This window comes from Puntigrus tetrazona, chromosome 2 (assembly GCF_018831695.1).
Source record: "Puntigrus tetrazona isolate hp1 chromosome 2, ASM1883169v1, whole genome shotgun sequence".
NCBI classification, from domain to species: domain Eukaryota; kingdom Metazoa; phylum Chordata; class Actinopteri; order Cypriniformes; family Cyprinidae; genus Puntigrus; species Puntigrus tetrazona.
Genome location: NC_056700.1, coordinates 5,370,908 through 5,396,900, shown reverse-complemented (window position 1 = coordinate 5,396,900; position 25,993 = coordinate 5,370,908). Strand labels below are relative to the sequence as shown.

Here is a 25,993-nt window from a genome sequence, read left to right as displayed (position 1 = left end):
CCAAATTTATTCTGCACCAGGACAACGACCCTAAACCCACAGCCGAAGTTATTAATAACTATCTTCAGCGTAAAGAAGAACAAGAAGTACAGAAGATCTGTGGTTAGTTTTCCAAGATGTTTAAAACAACCTACCAGCTGAGTTCCTTCAAAAACTGTGTGCAAGTGTAGAAGAACTGCTGCTATTATGAAGGCAAAGGGTCGTCACACCAAATATAGATTTGATTTAGATTTCTAATTAGTTCTTTCACTGCATTTAGTTCATTTATTTAAAAAAAGGTTTAAAACTTCCATTTTTGAAAGCATTCTCTGTTTACAGCATTTTTTAACACCTGCACATTTCACTGCATATTGCACAATATGTATAATTACGTGACAAATTAAATTTTATTTTGATTAATATAAAAAGTAATACATTATACATGTATACCAATCAAATTTTTAATCCCCATTTTCATTGGGGACCAATGTTGTTTTGGTCTTTCATGGTATGCATATTGTTCATATCATTTTTTTTATATTTCAAAGAAGAACAAATAATGCAACAAGTTGAAAGGCTGAGTGTATCAGACCAGGTTCTTATAGCACTGTCAGTTCAAACTGTATGGCATTTCATTGCAGATTTGGCAAACTATCCTTTGCATTTGAGATTTGGAGATTATTTCATTATCTGGTTTTATTTCAGTGTGTTTTTTTGTTAAGCATTAAGCAATGTAGCTGTATCTGTTATGTTTTTGGAGCAAACAACCGATCAAGGACGTTTAAGTTAAAATCCATTCAATACTAGAATTGCTAGAGCTTTTGTTCATGTGTCGTATTCAACACAAATCATCTCAAACAAAGTGTCACCATCATGTAGGAGATTCATTGTGCAGCATAGAAAAATTCATTGATTATAACGTAACTTAAATTTTTTTTATGCACTTATCAGATGGCCATCTCAAATGGCCATCTGATAAGTGCATCTAGAGACTCAAGATCAAGATGTTTTTACTAGAATCTCAAAACTGGGGTATTTGGTATATACAGCATGGTGTAGTGGCTTAGTTAATGGATCAGCAATCGGGCTGTAGACGGATTATATTTCGAGTGAGCTTCATTGCGGTCATGCCCTTGAACCGGGTACTTCAGTTTATGTCATATGGCCTCCTTATCAAACCATCACACAGTCAGCTGAACTCAGTGTCCACAGGTTTGAATGTTGTCTTCCCCTAATACTCACAAGAAGTAATGGTGATATTGTGGGGAACTTGATGCTGAAAAATAATGAACAAGCCACGGAGATTTAATTGTTATAAAGACATCAAAGTATCTCAGGTCTGAGTTGACAGACCTGGAAATTAAAGTATTCAACACTAACAGATGTACACACAGGGATTTACCTTGATTACTTCATCAATTGCAGGATCTTTGCTAATTAAAATGTATACGTAACTGTGTGTTGCTCCAAATCAAATAAACGCTCTAGAGCCTAACCTCTGGAGAAACCTAAAGGGTTTAGTTCACCTAATAAAAAGATTTAAGATTTACATAATCTGATTTCAAAGTACAATGCATTAGTCATGTACACATTCTTGTCCATTAATCTGATTAATGAAGGAAAATGGAAAAAATGGCACAAGATGTTATGGAATTTTAGCTAATCCCAAGTCTTTTGACAGGTCAGTCCCAGGCTTGAAGGTTCAAATTACACACTACTTCTATCCACTTCACTGATAATAGAAATTCAGTAAGAGTAATAATAAAATGAATCTCAAACATTTGAATTTACTTCCTTCACATAAACATTTTGCCTCTGTGGTGCTACCGAGACCTTCTGCTGTTAGTAGAGTAAATGGGAGACAGGATACAAGGTGAATAGTACATAAATTATAGACTTCAGCTTTAGGAGCTGGCTTGTGGATCACATGCACCTAAAACTGCACAACAAATAAAGAGTATGAATAAAAACTCAAAGACTTTCTTATCAGGAAACTCAACTGAACTTCAAAACGTTCTCATGGACATCTGAGCTGCTTTTTACCAGTCAGTACCAGTCTTTAAGTAATAGTAGGACATGAGTTCTGCCCTTCTGAATGAAGGATAGAGGGTTTACTATAATGGAATGACACGTTTAACTATTTAAACCTAAATCATATTGTAACATTATTGAAAAATGTCTTTATCTTTTCTGCAGGCATTGTTTCACTTATCTCTCTGGCCGTTCTATCATACGAGCACGCTACTGTACAATGATGGGCTCCACAGAGGCGGATGCCACCAACTATAGGAAGGTGGCCGGTGGGGTGGTAATGTCCTGGGTCTACTTTTTAATCTGGACTCTGCCCCTCTATTTGGTTGGAGCCGCTATGGCCCAGAAGGCCCTGGGACCACCTGCTCTGTAGACTGGACAACCAAGACAGCCAATAACATCTCTTACATCATTTGCCTCTTTATTTTTGCCTGATTGCCCCCTTCCTGGTCATTGTCTTCTGCTATGGTAAGCTGCTGCATGCTATTAAACAGGTGAGTGACATTTTCATTTCATTGGTTATCTGAAATTAGTTTTTCAACTAAAAATTTTGCATGCGCCCTTGGTAGTTCAACATTTGATTAAGGTTAGGATATTTGATATTTAGCAGCTGCTTATAGTCCGTTCGCTGCAGGGAGCATCCTAAGGGCACAGTGCTGGTAGGGGATCTCAAAACTTTATAGTTCTAGCCAGCATCTCTAAAGGAAACGTTGACCCCAAAATGAAAGTTGCTTTCATTCACCCTTCATGTTGTTTTGAACATGCGTATTTAATGTAATATAAAAGTAGATTACTAAAGAGTCTTTACATGGCTTTTCACATCCAAACTCCATAACCAAAAATACCTGAACTCAATAAAATGGCCACAGAGGTATAAATGCAATTAATTACAGGATCTTTTTGAATGCTCTCCAATTAGTTATTAGATTAGATATTAGTTACTCTCTATTTCACTACATTTTTGAATAAGCATCTTTACTATTTACTCCACTACATTAGTAGAAAGGGTTGCAATTACACAATACATTTTATGTGTAACCTAGCTTTTCTGCAGCAGTTTATTTTGTCTAAAGTGATGCTGCCAACTACAGAGCACTAAAAGAATTATATCACTGTGCTCTTACTCACCTAAATTTGTCAACAAGGCTACTTTACGAGAATGCGGATAGCTGTGAATCACCTGTTTTATATACCATCCAATCTCATGAAAGTGCACATGTTTATGGTTTGATTTGGTGTACAGTTTATATGCAGAAATTGACTCTCTCATGCATATGATATGCAGTGGGTAGGCTTAGGATTGTCGGGTAGATGTGTATCATGTATTACATGAACGCCATATCATATGCATGATAAATTTTTGCGTAGCAATACCATAGTTTTACGTTTTTATTTGGCATACTATTTATATATATATTTTTACAGGGTCTTCATCTATAAGGTTACAATATTTATCCGTTATGCTCAAGAGAATTTTTAAAGTTTTTTTTTTCAATTTTGAGATGTTTTTTGCTTCACAAATCAACTCGACAAATCAACTTGTTTTTGTCACATGCTCTCTGTGCATTGTCTTAGACTTTTATGCCACTTCCCATCTCTCGGTGTTTACAGTCAGTTTGTAGTCCATTTGTTCTTCGGTTCTCCTTGATTAGTGTGTTTTGTTATTTTGTTAAGCTTGTTAGCCCCTGTGTATCCCTAGCATTTGTTTAGTTCCTTGTTGAATATAACGGTTGCCTGTTTGCTGGTCATTCTGGTCTTTGATGGTTTTGGTTTATTGTTTGTTTTAGTTTTTCATTTAAATGCTTTTAAAGGTGACATGTCATGAACATCTAAATTTTCCAGTTTTTAAGTGAAAAAATTGCATCTACCGAAAAAGGAAACGTGAAAAAGATTAACCCAGTAATTTTGTTTTAGTAAGCCTTTTTCTGCAAGCCTCTGAAAACGTGTCTGATCTCACTTCCCTTGTGATGTTGCATAGGGATCTCATTAACCACCCCTTAATCTGTGAGCTTCCACCCAAGTTGCCGTCATTTTGGTTACGTAATAGACAACTTTGTACCAGTTCAAATGCCATGGAGAAAGTATGAGCAGAACGTGATAAGAGAGCCTCTGGGGAGACAAGAGAGCAGTGGATTTATTGATTATTTAACCGCCACAGACATAATTAACTAGCTGTTAATTTGTGTGATTTTAATGTAAACTTGTGTGTGAATGAGAACTTAGTTTACTACATGCCTTTGAAAGCCACTTTCTGTCCATGTCCTTCAGATGTGTGCATCAGAAGGTATATCAGAAGTTTTAACAAAACAGTTGTTTTTAGCGGGTATGAGCTGTAATGGTGCAGGTCTATGCTGGAAAAGGATGCGGGAAGTAGCAGCTCATTTGCATTTAAAAAGACAGGCACAGATATTCTGCCTTTACTGCTTCCATTCAAAATAGGCATTTTCAAAATGATATAATTAATGATCTGTGGTGCATTTCGTGCTGAAATTTAACACATTCTGGAGACTCCAGAGACCTATTGTATAAAGGGGAATAATAATTCTCCTTCAAGTGCTTCTCTGAGCCTATATTTAGTGCAAGTCGAATACTTAAAGGCACAATATGTAAGATTTTTGTAATAAAATATCCAAAAACCACTTGCACAGTGTTATATATTTCATGCAGTTGTGTGCTTACCTTGTCTCAAAAGTTCTCTAGGTTTTGTAAATTCATAGAAATTCAGTATTTAAATAATGAATCATCATTAATAGGTCATCGTTGCCTATTAATGACGCAAGTGTCCGCCTATGAATACTATGGCAACACACATGGACAAATGTGGAAGTGACTCTTTTCCGTGTTGCACATTATAACCATTCACACACGAGTACAAGGGAGTTTTTAAGTGCTTAATTGTTTTTGAAAATGTACATGCTCTTTGCTTGCCTTTTCTGTGCAATTTATTCTGTGGAAGGTACAGGTTTCATTCATATATTACAAATAATTAATAGTGAAAACAATGTCTTTTTCTTTTTTTATTGTGGCTAGATAACTTTAAATTCTTTTTTACATCAGTGCTTACGAATTCAAAATTTAATTTAACAATTCAGCAAATCACTTTGTTTGTTAAATGTCCTTTAACTGAACCAAACTCTTCAACTTGGAATATTGCTTGCCCATCTCAGAGGGTAATCACTTTATTAATACACTGTGTGTATTTGTGTTCACTGTGTGTGAAAGCTTTCAATTTCGAATACTGCTTATCAGACATTTCTGAATAATACATGGCAATGCTTGTCTTTTGATGTGTTGTATATCAGTAATGACTTCATATTTGGTTGCATTTTAGTTTGCTGGAATGGAGAGTGCTTGGATAAAAGATGAGAAATGAAGTGCAAATTGCGTGTGCTGACCACTGACCCACAGAGGATAGGATAATAATGTAACAGTTGTTTAACTGCTGGTTAGCTTATTGTAACAACCTATTTTAACTTACTGCTGTCACTGTTTTCAGCATGCATGAAAACGTATATTCTACAATCACTGACTGACAGCTGAGATGTAAAATGTTAGCAATGAAGTTACTCTTAGTGGTGTAAAACAGAATCCTGTAAGATTGAAAAACTATATCCTGCAGAGTTAAGCACCACCCTCAATAAAACAAATCAGAGCAAGCTAATCAATGTCTTCCAGGTTACTAGAAACATCCAGGCAGGTGTGTTTGGACCGGATGAAGCTGAACTCTGCAAGCAGCTTGTCTTCTAAGGGGTTGTCTGCATGATACTGTTTTCAATTAAAGATGGAAAACTTTATGCATGTGGGAAAACAATCCTATTATAGTTCTGTGTAAATATCAATAATTAAGATGTATTTAAATTTAATTTAAAGATAATTTAATTGTGGTTGTCAAATGTTTCTATTTTTATTTTTTACATTTTATTTACATTGACTACTAGCAAATCAGGAGAATAATGTGCAGACAGACAGTAGAAGGAAAAGGAAACGAAACGAAAAGGATGTGTGGCCCATATTTAGAATTTGAGCTCTGCATTTAAGCCATCCAAGTGCACACAAACAGCAGTGAGTAGTGAACAGACACACACACACACACACACACACACACACACACACACTCCCAGAGCAATGGGCAGCTGATGCTGCAGCACCCTGGGAGCATTTGAGGGTTCGGTGCTCTTCTCAAGGGTCTCATCTCATTCATGTTATTGAAAGGGGAGAGTATGCTGGTAATTCACTTCCCCCACCAAGTCTGACTCTTTAACTATTAGGCCACGGCCGCCCCTTAGAAGAAGTGGGAGGGGAGTATAACATTATTCCAATAATACTTGCAGTAACTAGGAAACAAATCACTTTAAATGAGTGTGGTGAGTAGAATATAGAGCAGGAAAATATCTATAAATGTCTATGAATATGCATGCAAGTTGATATTCTTTGTTGAGCTGCAGGTATATTACTGCAAAACTGCCTTAGCTTTATATACAGTATATGTGTGTGTGTGTGCATATGTGTGTGTGTGTGTGTGTATATATATATATATATATATATATATATATATATATATATATATAAATGGCTATACCTGTATAACTATTACTTTACCACATTACCATCTGCCACATTACCATCAACTAGCATTTCAAGATTCCTGCAGCTACAGGCAAAATGCTGCTCCTAGATATTTTATTTATTAATTTACATACGTCTGCACTCTGTAGACAAATGTAACAGTGTCCTCCTTGTTGCAGAGAGCACACTAATAAAGCAGACTAGCTGATGGTGTTAAATTCCCAGTTTAATAAAGTTTTTTTTTGCTTTGCTGTATGTTGCAGCGAGAGCAAAACCAATTAATCTGCTTTAAATTAGACAACTAATTCTCTGGCTTATCATAAAAAAGTAATCAATTATAAAAAAAGTTCTTATGATGAGTTCAGGGCTACTGAGCCTCTTTTTCAGCATAACATACTGTAAATGCGACCTTTACGAATATGGAATACAGGCATATCTCTAAATGACAATTTTCTATAGCCGCAAGCAAGACCATTTTCCAAACCCTTGGAAAATCTTGTCATTAGTAACTTTCGTGGAGAAGCTGGGTGACTGTTATATAAGTTTACACACTACTTGTTTTGTTTGCATGTTGGCTGTTGATGTTAAGTTCACACAAAGTGTTGACATGCACTCAGAACATTGTGTTATATGTGTGAGAGATATGAAAATACATTAAGTTCTTTAATTAGCACGGTCAGCTGGCTCAGAAACGCAAGCGGACAAACTCTGTGTCTCTTGATCTCTTTCATTCTTTTCTTTCATCTCATGTGATGGGAGTTGATTCTCCAGCTTTTCACATTTAAAAATATTCATGTGCATCAGATTCTTAGCAGTTTTGGTGATGCAAAAATGTTGGGTTAAATGTGACTTAGTGCTGGGAAAATATGGACAAACTGCTTGTCCGTATTTAACCCAGCGTTTTTTGGACCGTATGTACACATTGTATGTGTGCATATTTATTGTATGTGTATGTACACATATATTTTAATTCATGTAATAATTAATCCAAAACATCCCCCTCGAAATGACATATTTTCCTATTATGTAGTACCAATGGAAGGTCTGGTAAATAAAGTGGCCAGTATTTTACATCATAATATTGTTCTTGATGTCTGATATTAAGTTCTCCATACATTAAGTTTGGCAGAAGTGTTATTTTTGAGATCAGATGTACAAATCTTTTTTATGGTAAACATCAGGATCAGGAAAAAATATTTTTATTAATGTGTTTCCTGGAGAAATTGGATGTCTATGATTAATATAATTTTGCATCTTGTACTGTATAATATTTACATCTTATTTTAGTTCTGATTTATGTTCTCTGCGTTGACTCTTGTTTTGACATCACCTCAATCACTGTTTACATGAATATTTTAGTTTGATTATAACCACAGAGATCTAGTAGCTGTTTAAGCATGCTTTCTAAACCATCAACTTGACATTTTCAGCAGCTTTTAAAATAATCTTCAATGCTTGTGTGGGCAGTACAGCTGTCTAATGCCTAATGTGCTGCATTCCAAATAGAAAGTACAATATAAAGATAATTCCTTTATTATGTGCAATTGTTTAAAGGTCCCATATTGTCAAATCTGAAATTACCTGGCATTTTTATGATAATTAAGGTCTAGGGGCTATGTAACTACCATATAAGTCTCAAAATGCTCAATCCACAGTAAACTGCACATACCCTGCATAATGTAGCTGTGATTTTTCACGAGCTGCTGAGACTGCTGTAAAAGTATGACGTCCGATCTACTTGCTTTCAGTTATCACCCAAACACCGCCCTCCATCCACGACATTACTGAGCAACAACAACACAGACACATGTTGAAAAGGTTACCTTTAATTAACTACACACATAATTAGATTGACTGACCTGAAACATTACACGCTCACTCCAAGGATGGACGAATCTGACTACGATCATAGTAATGATTGCTACTATGAGGTGAATCAAATCTAACATGTATAGTAAAGACAAACTTACCTATTAGTCATGTATTATTTAGTATTATACATTTCAGTTTCAGCAGGCAACTATTTTTACAGCTATGTTTTTATTTTAGATACAATTAATCACAACAATGCATACACAGTTACACATGATTGTATATAAGTCGTGAGAAGAAATAAGACTTTAGATGCACCTTTAACAACAGACAATAAAAACTAATTAAAAGACAATACTTTATTGAACTGTTTCTGATAAGAAGAAAGCAAACTCCAGCATTTTTGGTGATCGATTCTGTCCAGTCCACCCGTTTTATAGATTTTAACCAAGGCTATGGTCAGTTCTGAAACAAAACTCCAAAAAGTTGTACAATATGGGAACTGCTGTAAGGTGCTGTAAGCATTTTTTTGTTTTGAATAATGCACAAAAATGTCCCTACCACTTGGCAGATATTCATGATATTGGCTGAAATTGGTGTGAATTTCTGTGATATTTTTTTTTCTTTAACATGGCCCTGTAAACAGAAAAATAGAAATGCCTTTGGATTTGCTGACGGTGGATTGTTTTTGAAAAGTGAGGTTTGCAGTAAGAGTGTGTTTAAAGTTGGCTGAAAAAATGGCTGAAATCACCTAAAACATTTTTAATATGAGCAAAAAGCTCTTGATAGAGCGTGTTGGGGAGTATGTGGTAACTGTAATCTGTTACAGTTAGTCAAAAAAAGTAATTTAATTACAGTTACTTGAATTAACTGTTTTAGTGAAAGGCATTAGATGACAGCGTTTCCTGCCATAGCTATATACAAAGATTTGATTTCAAAACAGTATCAAATACTAAGCTATGCTCTGTGTTTAACTTTAGAATGATTACTAAAATAGAGGTGTAACATTTTTTACTTGCTGTTAATTGTCTTATTGTGTTCAGGTGTGTCTAGTTAATTTAGTAATTTCCAGTGTGTATATAAGTTCTAGTTTGCTTCTGTTTAATCATCTGTTCTTGTCTTTACTACATGTGGTAATAGTCAGTGTGCCTGCCTGCTTGCAGTGTTCTTGTTTAGCTCATTAGTGGAAGATTAAAACTGTTAAAGGTATTTTCGCAATGCAACACTGATTTTGTGGTTGCTGTGCATTACAATAAAATTATTATAATCTTAATTCAAATGATGAAGAATTTTAAAAGTCTGACAGTAATCAGTGTTAATGATAAAATGTTCAAAAAATTAAAAAATCTGAAATTTACATTTATAAAAGTAATCAAATGTAACTCGTTAATTTGCATTAAAGTAATTGAAATAGTGACACTACCAATTAAATTTTAAATGAGGTAACTTGATTTCTACTAACATGGAAGTAATGTCATGGTCTGCTAGTTTTCATAATGATCATTGATCATTGTTGATTCACATGAATCACTGTATGAGTTATATAGCAAGATATTTATAATGCAACCACAGAATGTTCGTTCTACTTATCATAATGTGGCAGAAAAATGCTCAGTGTACCCAATATCTCATATCACTTGTGTCACGCTACCAAAATGACTAGGCATGTTTCAGAACACGGGGGTCTAGAGAAACGTGCTTGTCAGAAGAGGCTGGGGATGTGTAGATATAATTTCTAATTAAAAAACGATTGTACCGGTGCATGTTTCACATCAGTCTGGTGAGCACAGCCATCGGGGCCTGCATTGGTGTGATTCAGCAGTACTTTGAGAGACAGCTCAGTGTAGGACATGACAGAACTCTGAGTTTGGCCTCAGGTGCTGGATGTGTTCATGGGCCTACAGAGACATTGGATGGACCAGTTTGGACATTATCAGTCCTGCTGCAGCTGTGTGGAGGTTACAGTCTGGGCAGCTCATTGCCTTGGGCGCAGACTTCTTGCACACAGATACAAAACCACACATGCTTTTTACAGCCTGAAGACTAACACTCCAACCTACAGGAGAGAAAAAAAGCTGTGTATAAAGAAAAAGGATACAAGTGCTCTTGTTGGTAATTCTCTGTGCTGAACCAAAACTCTGTGTGGATTTTATGTAGCTTTGATTGGATTTAATTAGGTATGAACTACAGCTAATATTACAGCATTTCTAAGTACGACCGTGTAATAGAGGCTTGTAAACTCAGTAAGTGGCATTCTTAGGCTTCCCCTGCATAAGTTTACGTTAACCCTGATTGGTGAAAGAAACATGTAATTAGCCACCTCCATAGCTCAATGCGTTGCTTCTCATGATTACTTAGCACCTTTCGGATTGTAGAGTGAGATTGAGCCTAAAATTATTTGCAGTGAAGTGCAGTATGTGTGTGTGTTATTCATGCTTGAAGAACATATTCTCCTTGTTAATTGTACCAGGCAGAATGCGCAATCAGGAGTCATTAGTAAGCCTTGAATATCTGGCCCACCTTTTTCCTGTCCTGGAGTGCGTTTTCTAAATGCAACTGGGGTTACAAGTTCTGTAGCGTTCAGTAGAACTTGTGACTATAGCACTGTAGCACATACAAGCATGTTATCATAGGTGTTACACTGTATATTATGTCATAGCTTGTTGAATAGTCTGCATAGTAGATATGTATAAACACGCAGCAATTTGGTATGCACTATAATAAAATCATCATAAAATATTGTAAAATGTATTTGTAAACATTTTAACATTTAACACTATATGTGAATGAAATTAATGTTCAATAAAGGTTGGTTTAAAGCACCTAATTACTAACACTTCCTATTTTCTGTAACTTGATTTAAAGTGAGAACTCTTAACTTCATGTTATCAATTTACAATTCCGTAAATTGCAAGGCAGAACCATAAACTCATGTAATGTATGCACAAAAGAAGTTGAAAAGAGAGACCTGCTGAGATCCGAGGATCTTTGGTTGAATGGAAAGTCAAGGCTGCAAGACCTGGCGCAAATTCACATCTTTTCCTTGTCCCACAGAACAACAGTAGCCGGGGTGCCGTTTCAGAAGGTGAGAAGTAGTGAGATGTGGAAGAGACCAAAAAAAAGATAACTGAGGTGGGGCATTGGAGTGAGGCCTGCTTTGGTTAAGTCAACTTTTGGAGATTTTTATGGCTCTTTGTCTCTAAGCATAGTAATTTGCATATGCACTGGATTGGAAGTTGATAGTCAAGTAGTAAAGATTCTTAGAGCACTTATACGTTTCAACATATAATATAAACTCTCAGTTAGATCATGTAAAAACGAGTCATTCAAGACCAAACACGGCATAAATGAGGTGATATTAACTAGTGTTCTAGAAAGAAACAAACATAAAAGATAACACAATACCAAAGACAGTTACATAAGAACAATAACAACATACACAATGACCTGGGCATATGCATTATAGGAAATCCATGGACAAGTTGTCTAGGAGATAATGAAAGGAGCAATTTCCCATTGCAGTTTGTGTCTGTTTTAGAGAGAATTAGTGGGAAGGGAGATTCTCTCTACATACTTTTAGGTTATAAAGTTTATCTGATCTGGCAGAGGTGTCCTGGTTACCATGGTAATCGGGGGCCTGGGGTCATTCAAAGACATACTGGCAGTTTGTGTATTAGGTCAGGGGTCTGTGATACTTAATCTAATGCAAAATGAAAAATCTGTCTGATTGGTTCAAATGCTACGCTGTCAAGTAAAAAGTAATAGCATTTCTTACTCTTGAATAATTCTGTGTTCACGTCTTAATCATTAAAGTACTTTTAGAAGGTTGTCAGAGGTTTTTTAACCCTCATGCCATGTTAGGCATTTGTTCACATTTCAAAATCATGTTTTCAAATCATGTTAATTATGGCATGTCTTTTGTTTTGAAGTGTTTATAAGGTGTGTCTGAAAGCTTAGACAGCTGGCATGTTTTCTCACCGCCAATTCACTGTCAAAAGAATGTGAAAATTTTCTATTTCCATGTCAAACAAACTATTTCCATGTCAAATTATTTTCAATGTCAACAGTAAAAACAAATCAATGCAAGTGCAGAAAAAAGTCCAGTATAAGTCTCTGGAATAACGTAATGGTGGGTGACAGTGATATGCGCATCTTACATATGCTGAATAATAATAATAATGCGTTTCAACATACAGATACAAGTTTAAAAGCTGATACCATTAGTGCACTAAAAATCTGTCACTCATGAACCATCCAGCTTTTGCACTAGTTTAGCTAAAAGTGCAGGCTTATCTGCATCAATACCAACACCAGCTGATTTTGTATTGTCTGATCAATAACTTCTTAATGAGTGAACGCACAAATATTTCTTTTTTTTGATGTTACGATTTCATTGTCATATTATGAGTGCAGCTCTGAGTACATTTTTTCTTTTTCTTTTTTAATTTTCGTTGATTTTTAAACAAAATATACATTTTGCAGTTGAAAAAGTTTATTTGTATGGTAAAAAAGTACTGTAAAAGTTTTGTTGTTGTAGTCTGGATACATTTGAAAATGTGAATGCATTCATGAGAATTAAAGTTATCTTGCAATTAAAACTTTGCTCAAGTTCAATATAAGCATATGTGTTTGAGCAGTGATACGCGGGAATGTAATAACACCCAAAGCCCATTTTTGCTACTTTCAGGCATTATCAAATACCTCAGCAATTTGCATTTCATTATACGCAAGACCTGGACTAATCATAACTAAAGTTCATGGGGAATAACACCATGCAATCTTTGAGCACTTACGAAGAAATTATTCTCTTGAAAGCATATTTCCTATTCATTCACTGTCATTTTATTTAATTAAAATCTCATGTGTTCCCATATTGTGCGAGCTGCTTTGACTGACACACTGAGGCAAAGATAAATTATCCACCTGTGAGAGATCCTTTAGTACATGGTTTCTTTTAAGAGTGAGTGACATTTGAAGTACTGGTTGTGTCAGGAACTTGACTCATTGTAATCAATTTGAGGAAGGTTTTCAATTGCTGACAGTGTGCACATTGCTATGTCCCATCATCCATATCTCATCAATAAAGCCAGTGCCCCATGCCTGTAATTTACATTCAATTATGTTGTGTCTTACTCCTCACTTTGTTCGGCAGAAATTGCTGGCATAATGGTTGATAGCTTCATCTCTCAAATCATTTCCTGTGATTTGTTCAAGCGGAATGTCTTTGTAAGCAAATTGTATCAAAAATATTTATTCAGATGGCAGTTGACTGTTTCTTGGAAAGGAAAATAGTTTGAATTTGCAGTTTGCCAAATAAGCCTTACATGGCAATAGATTGTTCTGGAACTGGCCTTTGACAACAGACTGCGGCATCGAGATATCTATGATATAACTATATACAAATCCGACAAAGCAATAATAATTTTACATGCAGTGTACTATACATGTATCCACGTAACTTATAGAATAAAACCAAAAGTTAAGCAGCAAACCCTGGTGATAGACAATATCTGTAGGCAGCCTTGCAGCTCTCAGACATTCCACTTATCTATTGCACATTCACAGCAGTTTTATGAGATTGCGCCTGCTCTAAATTCCACCTACCACTTTCATTGAAAATGATTTGTGTCAGGGTGCCTCATCACACTTCTGAGTCTCCTCAGTTGCAAGGGGCCAAACATGATGGGCAATGGATATTACACTACATATTAAGTTGCCACAGTCCTATCATGGTTTTAGGTTGTCTGTCTAGTGTAATTCTAGACTGACGTGATGATGGTGAGATCAAATTTTGGACCTTACCATCTGTTGTGGGATTCTTTGTTAAAAATCATGACTATTAAATAAATCATGACAATTAAAATGTTTGCAAGTTTGTTCGTGAATATAACACGCACATTTCCTTAAGACACACTAATGCAAAAGATAGAAATGGCTTTAATTCAGTAGCCTGGTTATGAGCAAAGATAAGAATTAGATGAATATGCATTTAAACTCCATTCCATGTATTTGTATAATTAAACATGTCTAAAAAGAGAATACTTAATGTTCCCAGATGCAGGATAAGTTTATTAATATATCTCTACATCCATCAAAAACAGCTTATACGAGGGTTAATTGGTTTACTAATAAAATCCTTCATCTGGAGAGGACTGAAGCAATGTCCAAGGCTGAAATTGTGATGCTGTGTGTTGATCTGTAAACACTTTTTCACAAGAGCAGAGAGCCAGATGATCATGTCAAGCAGTGCACACCATCTGCGGTTTTATCTCTCATCCAACCCCCAAATGAAGTTGTGACACATTTGTAAGTTCCTATGGTGAGAAACCGCCAATAGTTTTAGATATGACTACTGCAGTCACAAACCATTTGAATGATGTAACGTTTGCAAAATGTTTACAAAATTAAAGTTAATTTAAAGTCTATTGTATGGGTGTGATTGCATGCAATACACATAGCTTTTGCAAGGTTCAGTGAAAATGACTTTTTTACTTTAAAAAGAGAGTAGAAATTATTAATTCTTGATCACATTTAGTCAGCTATGTCCTTTCAGCTAGTGTGGCTTTTCAAAGTGAAAGTAGCCTTTCAGTGTGCTGATCCACTAAAATTGATCGGCTCCTGTTCAAAAACGAGGGAGCTTGTAGGGTACTGTAATAAAACAGGAATTTTCCACGCCTTGAAAGTGGACAATACCATCTTTTTTTGCCAAATGTCACATCTCTGGACTCTGTGTTTATGTTTTTGTTTCATGCCATGTGCTCCCTGTGCCCTACCTTCCTCTGTGTTAATTATGTTATTGTCATCAGCTGTGTCTCGTCAATTACCCTGTGTATTTAAGTCCTGTGTTTTGAGTTCTGTTTGTCCGAGCGCCAAGGTCCCTACCCAATGTCTACACCCGTGTTTATCCTGCCTGCCTGCCTGTTCTACCTACCTGCCTGCCTGCCTGTTCTACCTGCCTGCCTTTATATCTTTATTTTGTCATTTTTGAGATTAAATCCATTTAAGTTTATTTTGAGCCTCGTCTCTCAGTCTCGCGAAAGCGCAACCGTGACAGAACGCTCGGACCAACAAAAAGTAAATAGCGCGTATTTTCCCCTTATTTTTTTGTGTTTTTGCCATGTTTGCCCAGTTCAAAGACCCAAACTTCTCATCCGCCTGCTGGAGCAGGGGGATTGCTCTCTCGAGGACTATACAGAACTATTCCTCGAACTGGCCAACGACTCCCGCTACCCGGACTGCTCTCTGCTCGAACTCTATTTCCGCGAACTTAACACCTCCAGCCAAGCGCAGCTGTCCGGGAGCGGTCCTCGAGAGAGCCTCGCCGCATACGTCCGAGTGGGTGCTGGTGTCCTGCAAATCAACCATGATGGTTGCGCCTGAGGACAACGACACCAGCCCCACTCCAGATCCAGAGCCTAGCCCATCCCTTCACCGCATGGTCGAGCCCCAGCCTGAGCCCACCGCTGACACGGGGGCGGAGTCGAGCGTGACCACGGACCCATCGTCACAGAGAGCGACAGAGCCGTGGAGCGTAACAGGACCCGAGCCGTATACGTCAGACCAGGTGCGCGAGCCAGCAACGGAGCTCCCGCGGTGGAGACAGCCGCCTGTCAGGAGAGCGCGGAGTGAGCTCCGCCACTACACATCGGCTGAGGATGAGCTGATCATCCACCTGGGGCTGCTGGATCTGCAAAGGGAGCTGGATGATGTGGATTTGGACTTGGACTTAGACTGGGCACCTCCCCTGTATCCTGAGTTCCTGTTCCCGTTCAGCTACCCAGTAAGCCCGCTGGTTCCGCCCAGCCGTCCCGTTAGCCCGCTGGTTCCGCCCCAGCCGTCCCGTTAGCCCGCTGGTTCCGCCCAGCCGTCCCGTTAGCCCGCTGGTTCCGCCCAGCCGCCCCGTTAGCCCGCTGGTTCCGCCCAGCCGTCCCGTTAGCCCGCTGGTTCCGCCCAGCCGTCCCGTTCAGTGCCCGCGCGCCGCGCGCGCGCGTCCCGTTCAGTGCCCGCGCCCGCGGCGCGCTGCCCCGTTCAGTGCCCGCGCCACGCGTGCGCGCTGTCCCGTTCCAGTGCCCGCGCCACGCGGCGCTCTGTCCTGTTCCAGTGCCCGCGCCGCGTGCGCTCTGTCCCGTTCAGTGCCCGCGCGCACGCGCGCTTCTGTCCCGCTTCCAGTGCCCGCGCCACGCGCGCGCTCTGTCCTGTTCAGTGCCCGCGCCACGCGGCGCTCTGTCCGTCTCCAGTGCCGCGCGCCGCGTGCGCTCTGTCCCGTTCAGTGCCCGCGCCACGCGGCGCCTCTGTCCTGTTCCCAGTGCCCGCGCCCACGCGCGCGCTCCGTCCCGCTCCTGTGCCCGCGCCCGCGCGCTCCGTCCCGTTCCTGTGCCCGCGCCCGTGCGCGCTTTCGTCCCGTTCCTGTGCCCGCGCCCGTGCGCTTCCTCCAGTGCCGCCTCAAGTTTTCCCACCCTCCCACCCATGCCACACCACGTCGATGGATCCCAGCAGCCCCTGCGCTCATCCTCAGCAAACCATCTGGAGCTCGCCACGGGTCTGCCGGTCTCCATCGCCATCGAGGTTGAAGGATCCCTCGCCTCACCGTCCTGCCTCCGAGACCCAGACTCCTCCTCGGCTCGTAGACCCGTCGGCTCCCCCTGGGCTCCTAGCTCCCTCCTCTACACCGTGGTCCGTCAGTCCACCAGCTCCACCAGGCTCCATCGTCCCTCCGGCTCCGCCTTGGTCTGTCGTCGACCATCCGTCGCCTCTGGATTCCTCTCCTCCGGCTTTGCCTCGTCCACCCATCCCACCGCTCTGTCAGGCTCCTCCTTCCTCCAGCTTCACCTCAGTCCTCAGTCGCTCTGGCTCCGCCGCGTCCTTCCCGTCCCCCGTCTCCGTGTCAGTCGCCGAAGCCTGCGGCGTCGCCTTGGACCTCCAGCGCCTCGACGTCACCCTGGCTCTTCGGCTCTCCGTCTCCGCCTCAGTCTCCTCCACCACCTGCTCCGCCGCCGGTCGGCCCCATGGAGTCGATGGCTGCTCCTCCTCCATGGCTCCTCCTCCGTCGGCTCCACCGTGGACCACCATAGCTGGGCTCTGGATCTCCTCCTGCTCCGGACTCCTCCTGTCTCCTTTCTGGCTCCTTCCTCCATCTACACCTCCTTGGACCCTTCTGCCTTCTGCCTGCCCCCTCCTGGGGATCCGTCCTCCACCAGAACCTCCTCCCAAGACCCGGTATCCCCAAATCCTAGTCATTTTGGTTTTGTTTGTTTTCATTTGTTACCCTTTAGGTGCGAGGACGCACCTTCCGGGAGAGGGGGTAATGTCACATCTCTGGACTCTGTGTTTATGTTTTTGTTTCATGCCATGTGCTCCCTGTGCCCTACCTTCCCTCTGTGTTAATTATGTTATTGTCATCAGCTGTGTCTCGTCAATTACCCTGTGTATTTAAGTCCTGTGTTTTGAGTTCTGTTTGTCCGAGCGTCAAGGTCCCTACCCAATGTCTACACCCGTGTTTATCCTGCCTGCCTGCCTGTTCTACCTACCTGCCTGCCTGTTCTACCTGCCTGCCTTTATATCTTTATTTTGTCATTTTGAGATTAAATCCATTTAAGTTTATTTTGAGCCTCGTCTCCTCAGTCTCAAAACCTGTTTAGGAGATTGTGCTATATGTGGAGAATAATGCAATCAGCTCAGTTTTTTTTAAAGTGGCATTAATTTTTTTTTTTTTTTTTTTTTTTTTTTTGCAAATTAACTCTTGATTTCTTTATCCTTATTGTTATCATACTTGCTGTGAACCAGCCTTAAATGTTCGTGTAGAATACTGTGGCTGTTTGAGACAATAATGGGAATGAGAAGCAACTCTTGCTCATATGGGTGATTCAAGTTTAACTCTCTGCACATTACAAAAGTCTACTTCCAGCTTCCAGGTTCTATAATTCTCTTAATTTGCAGCAATCAAACAAAACCTCACATCGCAAGATCCTTTGTGCAGAGGGGCTGAATCGAGTCTCTGATTGTAATTTGATGTTAATCTTGCATCTGATCATCATGTGGGTCCTTGGCCTTTTGCCAGATATTTGTGAAATTAGTCACTGAGGCCTTGCTAATTGATTTAGGGTGTCTGCCTACTTTGTTTTGACTAAAAACATACAGTCCTTTCTTACACAACCAGTTTTAAAATTAAGTACTCAGAAAACCTACAGAACAGTTTGGCATTTGTAAGAAGGCACAGCTGTTGACAAGTGGTCCTTGTAAATTTCGGTATGAGACTGCTGGGATTTGGTGTATATGATGTCATTATTAACTTTCTTGCAACTCCCTTAGGGAGTATCAATCGTAATTCCTATGGGAGCTGCACGAAGGAATCAGGGCAGTGACTTGAGCTGATTATCAAATGTTCCATCTGACCCACTTGCACATATGCACTATTAAAGCATGTATAAACAGGTAGTTATTAATTTCAAGCTACAGGCTATTATTGGTAGGCTTTTCCAGTTAAAGTGTAGTTAAACTTTTTGTCTAATCTGAGCATTGTGTTGAGATGCTTCACAGCTATTAAACATATCCATGTGCAGTATGTAATCCAAATAGGTGTAATTACATAAATTAATTACATGTATTAATATGATGTAAGTGCATTGTACCAAATTAATAATTTAAATATATGTACACAGTAGTTAAGGCCACCAATGAAGTGGGACCCATTTTATTAATTAGGTTTAAAAGCATTACAAATATAGGCCTTGACATTTTTAAAGGTCTTTTGAGCTTAAATAAATAAGTATGTGCTTCTCAGATATTTCTGTATAGCAAAAATATGTTAATTTGAACATGGTGGGTTTGTTTGGTTATGACCAAATTATGATTATTTTCAGACTATTATTTCTGCAAAGACTCGTTTGTAAGGAGGGCACTGAGGCGGTGTTCGAATCCATATGCAGGGATTTATTAGACAAACGAGAAACAAGAATCAGAGACTGGCAGAGGGTCAGTAACGTAGGCAGTCAGAATTGGTTACCAGGTTACAGGGCAATTCCAGAGACGTGGTTGGTTAGCAGGAAATGGGTCGATACACAGGTGAACAGTCCAATCAGGCAAACAAAGCAAAGGGGCAAATCCAAAAGGCAGAGAGAGCAAACAGGCAGAGATCATACACAAACAGCAACCAGAATGAACAATGAGAACGCTTAGTAAGGCAGGGTGAGCTGGCAATACTTTGTGTGGGTGAGTTTGTGAGCTCTAGCTTTATGCTGGCCTGATTTCAGAGGAAGTGGAACCGAGGCAGTACTCCGGTGACGGCTCCCTTTGCTGGTGTGGCGTTACAGAATCTCCTGGAGCTCGAAGTGGACGCCCCTGTGGTCATGATGCTGGATAGTCGGGTCTGGCTTGATGACACTCCGGGGTCAAAGAGGAATCCAAGATGTCTTGTGGCGGCTATCAACGCTCTCTCCTCAGGTCCGTAACTGTTTAAGTATTGGAGCTGACCCACTCTTCTCTGAGATTCCAGCAACTCACGCACCTGATACGCAGGTTGTCCATCAATATCTAGAGGTGGAGGTGGTTCTGGGGCTTCATGGCCGGGGTCAGCTCCAATACTTGAAAGGACGGAGAGAAACGGTAGTTAGCAGGAAGCTCAAGTTTGTACATTACATCATTAATTCTTTCTATAATTTTAAATGGGCCCACGTACCTGGGACTGAGCTTCCTGCTGGGCAGCCGCAGTTTGATGTCCCTGGTTGAGAGCCAGACCCGTTGTCCAGGTTGGTAGGGAGGATGTGGGCAAAGTCGTTGATTGCCCTGGAGTTCCTGAGTTTGAATGGCTCTCTGGAGACGAATGTAAGCAGTATCCCACACCCCCTCACTACGACAAATCCAATCATCGACAGCAGGAGCTGAGGATGGTTCACCTGACTATGGGAACAGGGGAGGCTGGAATCCTAACACACATTGGAAGGTGGTGAGGCCAGTGGACGATTGGGTAAGTGAGTTCTGAGCGTACTCAGCCCAGGGTAGGAACTTAGACCACCGATGCTGCTCTCGATTGCAATAAGTTCTCAGATAACATCCGATTTATTTGGTTAAGCCGTACAATTGGATTGCGGGTGATATCCTGAGGTTAGGCTCACATTAATGTCCAGGTGCTTGCAGAAGGCTTTCCAGACCTAAGAAGTAAATTGGGGACCTTGGTCACTGACTATGTCCTCTGGGATACCTTAGATCCGAAAAACCTGGTGGAATAGTGCTAGAGCTGTTTCAATGGCTGTGGGGACCCCCTTGAGGGGTACTAAATGACAAGACTTGGAAAACTGATCTATAATAACTAGTATGGTGGTAAAGTGGTCTAATGGGGTTGGTCCGTTGGGGAATGGGCAATGGCATAAGGAGTCCGGAGGGTAGTACCTTAGGGGTCTTGGACTGTGCACAGACTTGGCATGATTTTAGATAATTGGTGATTTCCCTTGACATATGGGGCCACCAGAAGGAGTTTTGAGTTAGTTGGATGGTTCGAGATATGCCTGGGTGTCCGGCGGCAAGGGACGAATGGACCCACTGAATCACTCGCAGTCGAAGATTTGCAGGAACATACTATTTGTTAGGAGGAAAATTCTCTGGAACTAGTTTTTTCTGCTGGGCTTGTTGTATCTTCTCCATAAGATCCCATGAGATGAGGGCCAAGATAACTGAGGGGAGAATTATAGGCACATGGTCAGTAGAGTTACTGTAGGATTCGCAGCGTCTGGAGAGAGCATTCACTTTTCCATTCTTGCTGCAAGGCCGGTAGGTATCCGTGAAACAGAAACGAGTAAAGAAAAGGGACCAGCGGGCTTGGCGAGGGTTCAGGCACTTTACACTCTTAATATACTCAAGGTTTTTGTGATCTGTAATCACTTGGAAGGTGTGCTTGGCCACCACTAGCCAGTGTCTCCACTCCTCCAGAGCTGCTTTCATTGACAGAAGTTTTTTATTTCCTACATCATAGTTACGTTCTGCTGGGGATAGCTTCCTGGAGAAGAATGCACATGGGTGTAATTTGTCTGTGGATTTGCACCTCTGAGAAATCAGAAGCATCTACCTCTACAACGAATGGTAGGTCAGGATTAGGATGTTTCAGTATAGGAGCAGACGTAAATCGTCCCTTTAAAGCGATAAAAGCTTGACTGGCCTCTTCAGTCCATCTGAGTTTCTTAGGTTTGGCCTTTAATAATGAAATTAGGGGCGATACGACAGTGCTGTAGTTGCGGATGAACCGGCGGTAGAAGGTCTTTGTAGCTCCTTGAAAGTGGTGGGTTGTGGCCAGTCGGTGACAGCTTGAACCTTTCCTTTATCCATGCTCACCTCATGATAACTCGCATGATAACTCAAGAAGGACCTCTGCTGGACATGGAATTCACACTTTTCAGCCTTGACATAGAGCTGGTTCTCTAAGAGCCTGGACAGAACAGTTCTTACATGGTGGGTATGGTCTGATTCTACTTAGAATAAATGATAAATGAATAAATGATATAAGCAATGACATATCGATCAATCAGGTCTCTGAAGATGTAATTTATGAAGGATTGAAAGACTGCTGGTGTGTTGTCTAGCCCATACAGCTTCACCTGATACTTGTATTGCCCCCTGCTGGTGAGAAATGCCATCTTCCATTCATCGCCCTCCCTGATGCAAATGACATTATACACACTGCAAAGGTCTAATTTGGTGAAGATAGTTGCCTCACGCAATTGCTCTAGTGCTGATTGGACTAATGGAAGGGGGTAGCGGAATATTACTGTGACATTATTTAAACCCCTATAGCCGATGCAGGGTCTCAGGCCCCCATCTTTCTTTTCAACAAAGAAGAACCCGGCTGCAGCTGGTGAGGATGAGGGCCTGACTTTCAGTCCGAGAGAGACGGAAAACTTTCCTTCGTGGAGGTATGGCATTAGGTACGAGATCGATCCCATGGACGATGAGGGGGGTAATTGAGTTGCCTTGGCTTTACTAAACATGTCAAGAAGGTCCTGGTGACATAAAGGGATATTATCGGGATTCTGAGTAAGAGGGCTCTCAATACTGGTGGTCATACAGAGTGCCGGTTTGGAAGCAAAACAGGTTGAGTGGGAATGTTGAATTTTGAAACCAGTCTCCTGTCTATCAGGTTGTGCTGCCCCGAGTTGATCAGATGAAGAGATAAATCATCACATTGTAAGTTAATGTGAATGCCTTGTTACTGAGTAGAGAGAAAGTTTCAATATTCACCTTGGGAGCAAGTTGAGATTTGTGGGGAGCCTGAGCTGCGATGACCTGCTTCACTGCAGTAAAAACACAGGCTATGAAGTCGCCGTCTCTCTCTCCTTCTCTGATAGCCGTAAAGCATTCAGTTGCATGGGTTCAACGACTAAGGATTCTTGTTGGGAAACAGGCATGACAGTGGAAGTAGTTTCGTGTTGGTAGTTCTTGCGTCTTGGGGTGCTGTCGCATCGGATTATCAATCTTTATGGTTGTTAAGACAAAATCTGAAAAGGACATATCTTCCCCCTTACACTCTAACTCTAAGACTGTAACTTGGAATTTAAACTTGCGAAAGGTAGCTGTCAAGGCCATATCATTCCAGCCACTCTGAGCAGTGAGAGTTCTAAACTCGATAGCGTAGTCAGCCGCTGGACGATTACCCTGGGTAATGTAAATCAGTTGGGTGGAAACATCCTTCCTGTTGGCTGGGTATTCGAAAACCTCTTGAAGTTGTTGTGCGAAATAGTCTACCGAAAACCAGATTTGACCATCGGAGTCTGAAGCCCAATCGAGTACTCTACTGGTTAGTAGAGTCATGATAAATGTGCACTTCTTATCCTCTGATCGCCTGTCGCCCTGATTAGGTATAGTTGGAGTTGGCATAGAAAGCCCTTACACTGGTTAGCGGTACCATCAAAATTGTTAGGTAGAGCAAAGCTTACCGGTTTAAGTGTGAGTGACGGCAGAGCTCGAATGAAGTGTGTAAAATGTTCGTTTACAGCCTGTAGCTTGTTGAGCTGTTCCTGATAACTTTGAAGCAGGTCTTGCTGCTTGAAGATTGACAGTCCCCACTGGATTCTCGGTAGGTGAAGTATTCTGTAAGGAGGGCACTGAGGCGGTGTTCGAATCCATATGCAGGGTTTTATTAGACAAATGAGAGACAAGAATCAGAAACAGGCAGAGGGTCAGTAATGTAATCAGTCAGAATCAAACAGAGCAAACAGGCAGAGATCATACACAAACAGCAATCAGAATGAACAATGAGAACGCTTAGTAAGGCAGGGTGAGCTGGGTGAGTTTGTGAGCTCTGGCTTTATGCTGGCCATACAGGAAGTGATTGCAGAGGAAGTGGAGCCAGTCAGTACTCTGCTGGCATGGCATTACACTCGTTTTGTTTGGTTATGAGGAATATATTGACTGAATTTTATTAGTCTGACAAAATGATGAGCAAGACATTTCTTAACAATTTTATGATAAAGTCTGAGGATTACCTATTTTTTAAATAGCAGATAATTTTCAATTATTAATTTATTTTAATTTAGTATACTAAGCTTCATTACAAATGAATCTTTTGTGCAGTTAAAGTCACTATAGTTTTAGTTTTCCTTAACAAACTCAAAAAGATGTTTGAACGCAATAATAATAATAATAATAATAATAATAATAATAATAATAATAATAATAATAATAATAATAAGATTGAGTTTGAAGGTGTCCCAATTACTGAACTTGTTTGCTCTATAATTGAGGGTCAGTTCTTTTCAGATTAAATTGGTGTTAATAGCAGTTAATACTATCTGTATCTTAACATAAAATCAGCGCTATCAGCGCTGAAAAAATGTGCAGTATTACCAGCAATTCCACTTATTTGAGAAATACAATTAAAATATCACTATATTGTTTTTCACCTTCAATTTTAAGCTTAAATCACACCTTATCTAGTAAGACAAAATCATTTCTAGAACTTGCTGACATAGTCGACACTGCTGTCATCTGGAGACCTGTCTTGTCCTTTTTAGCACTGCTGGCCATATTTTTTGTTTCATTTCAACACTGCACACATTGCTTATAAAGTCCATGCAAGGCAAGTTTTGGATTAATTACTTTCCTTTGTTGGCCAGAGGAACAATTGAAACTGGATTCTATGTCTCATTAGCTATTAATGGACACATATGAGAACTCATGTAAAGTTCTTTAAATAAGAAATAATACAGAATTAAAGTAACGTATTATGCACAGTATGTTTTGAACTTACTTTTGAACTAAATTCATATTTGTTTAGCTTTATTAATCACCCATGTCTTATTAGCATAACAGCATTCATCATTTTAATGAGTTTGCTACTAAAATTTTAGTGTCCTAACAAGTTATGATGGAGTCACACAGCGCCAGTGAATAATAATTAGCATTTTGAATATGATTATAGCTAGTTTAATGTCAGCATAAGTGCATTTGTATTATACAGTCTTTGGAATGAGATTTAATGTGGTAGATGCAGTCTTTGTTAAATATTTTTGACATAAGGCTTTTTGCAGATTATTGCTGAGAATTTACTAATTAACAAGAGAGAAGAACCAAGTATGCAAGTAAATCTGATATTAATTTCATCTGTTTTCACTGGGAGGATGCATATATAGAGTAATAAAAAAGCTTGTATATGCCAAATATATTATGAAAATGGCTTTAAAATGATTAGATTGGTCACAAGACTTGCAGTTTGTCACATATAAAATAGCTGCATCCAAAGACTCAAAATCTATTCTCTGATTTCTTTAAATTCGGAGGTCTGCAAATCTAATGCAGCAGCCTAAGCATTTACCTCTTTCAGTTGTGCAATTTTCCTTGAAAAAATAAGGGTGCATTGAAGCATCAATAGATACAAATCACTCTGCTTTTTGGATTTCTTGGTAAATGGACATCAAAATTACAGAATTGAAATAAGTGCTTGTTCGATGCTCTTGGCTTTGGTTATATACCACAGTGCCTTTGCAACATAGATGAACGAAAGATGCTATAACTGTTTCCCTACCACTTACAGGCTCTTTAGGCGTCACAGATTGCAGTGTTTTTCAACAGAATGGCTTTTCTGTTTTTCACAATGACTCAAAAGCTTCATTTTATTTATATGTATTTTTACTTTTTGAAGGGTAATACTTCCCTCTGCTCAGCTGGCTTATAGGGCGACACCTCCACAAACTGAGATGCTAAGAGGCATGACAGACATGATAGGGTTTAGGGTGATTAAATAGAGAGCATGCCTACAAAGATGAAGGCTTCTTGCTGTAGAGAAATCTGAAGCTGTATTTTCTTGTGACATGAAAAGTACAAAAAGGCTGAAAAGTCCCCATGACAGCTAACACACATGATCCAGGTCATGTAATCCATCACATTCAGACCAAAAGAGAAAAGACTGACAGCAAGTCCATGTATGCACTCATAGTTAAGGCTGAGACAAATTTCTCTTTACTCTGTTTCTGTCTGTACTTTATGCTCTGTCAGAGAGCATAAAGTAAATGTTTATATAGGAAATATTCAAAATTCTCTGTATTCTCTGTATAAGAAGAGTTAAAAGCACTCTGATTTGAAAAAGTCCTGCCCCTTACAGCACTCTGTTTGTTTGTTTGTTTGT

At 40.0% G+C, this 25,993-nt stretch overlaps 1 pseudogene; it reads left to right on the top strand.

Annotated features, from left to right (window-relative positions):
• Positions 1 to 25,993, top strand: part of LOC122361108 — a 43,844-nt pseudogene that overhangs the window by 4,100 nt on the left and 13,751 nt on the right.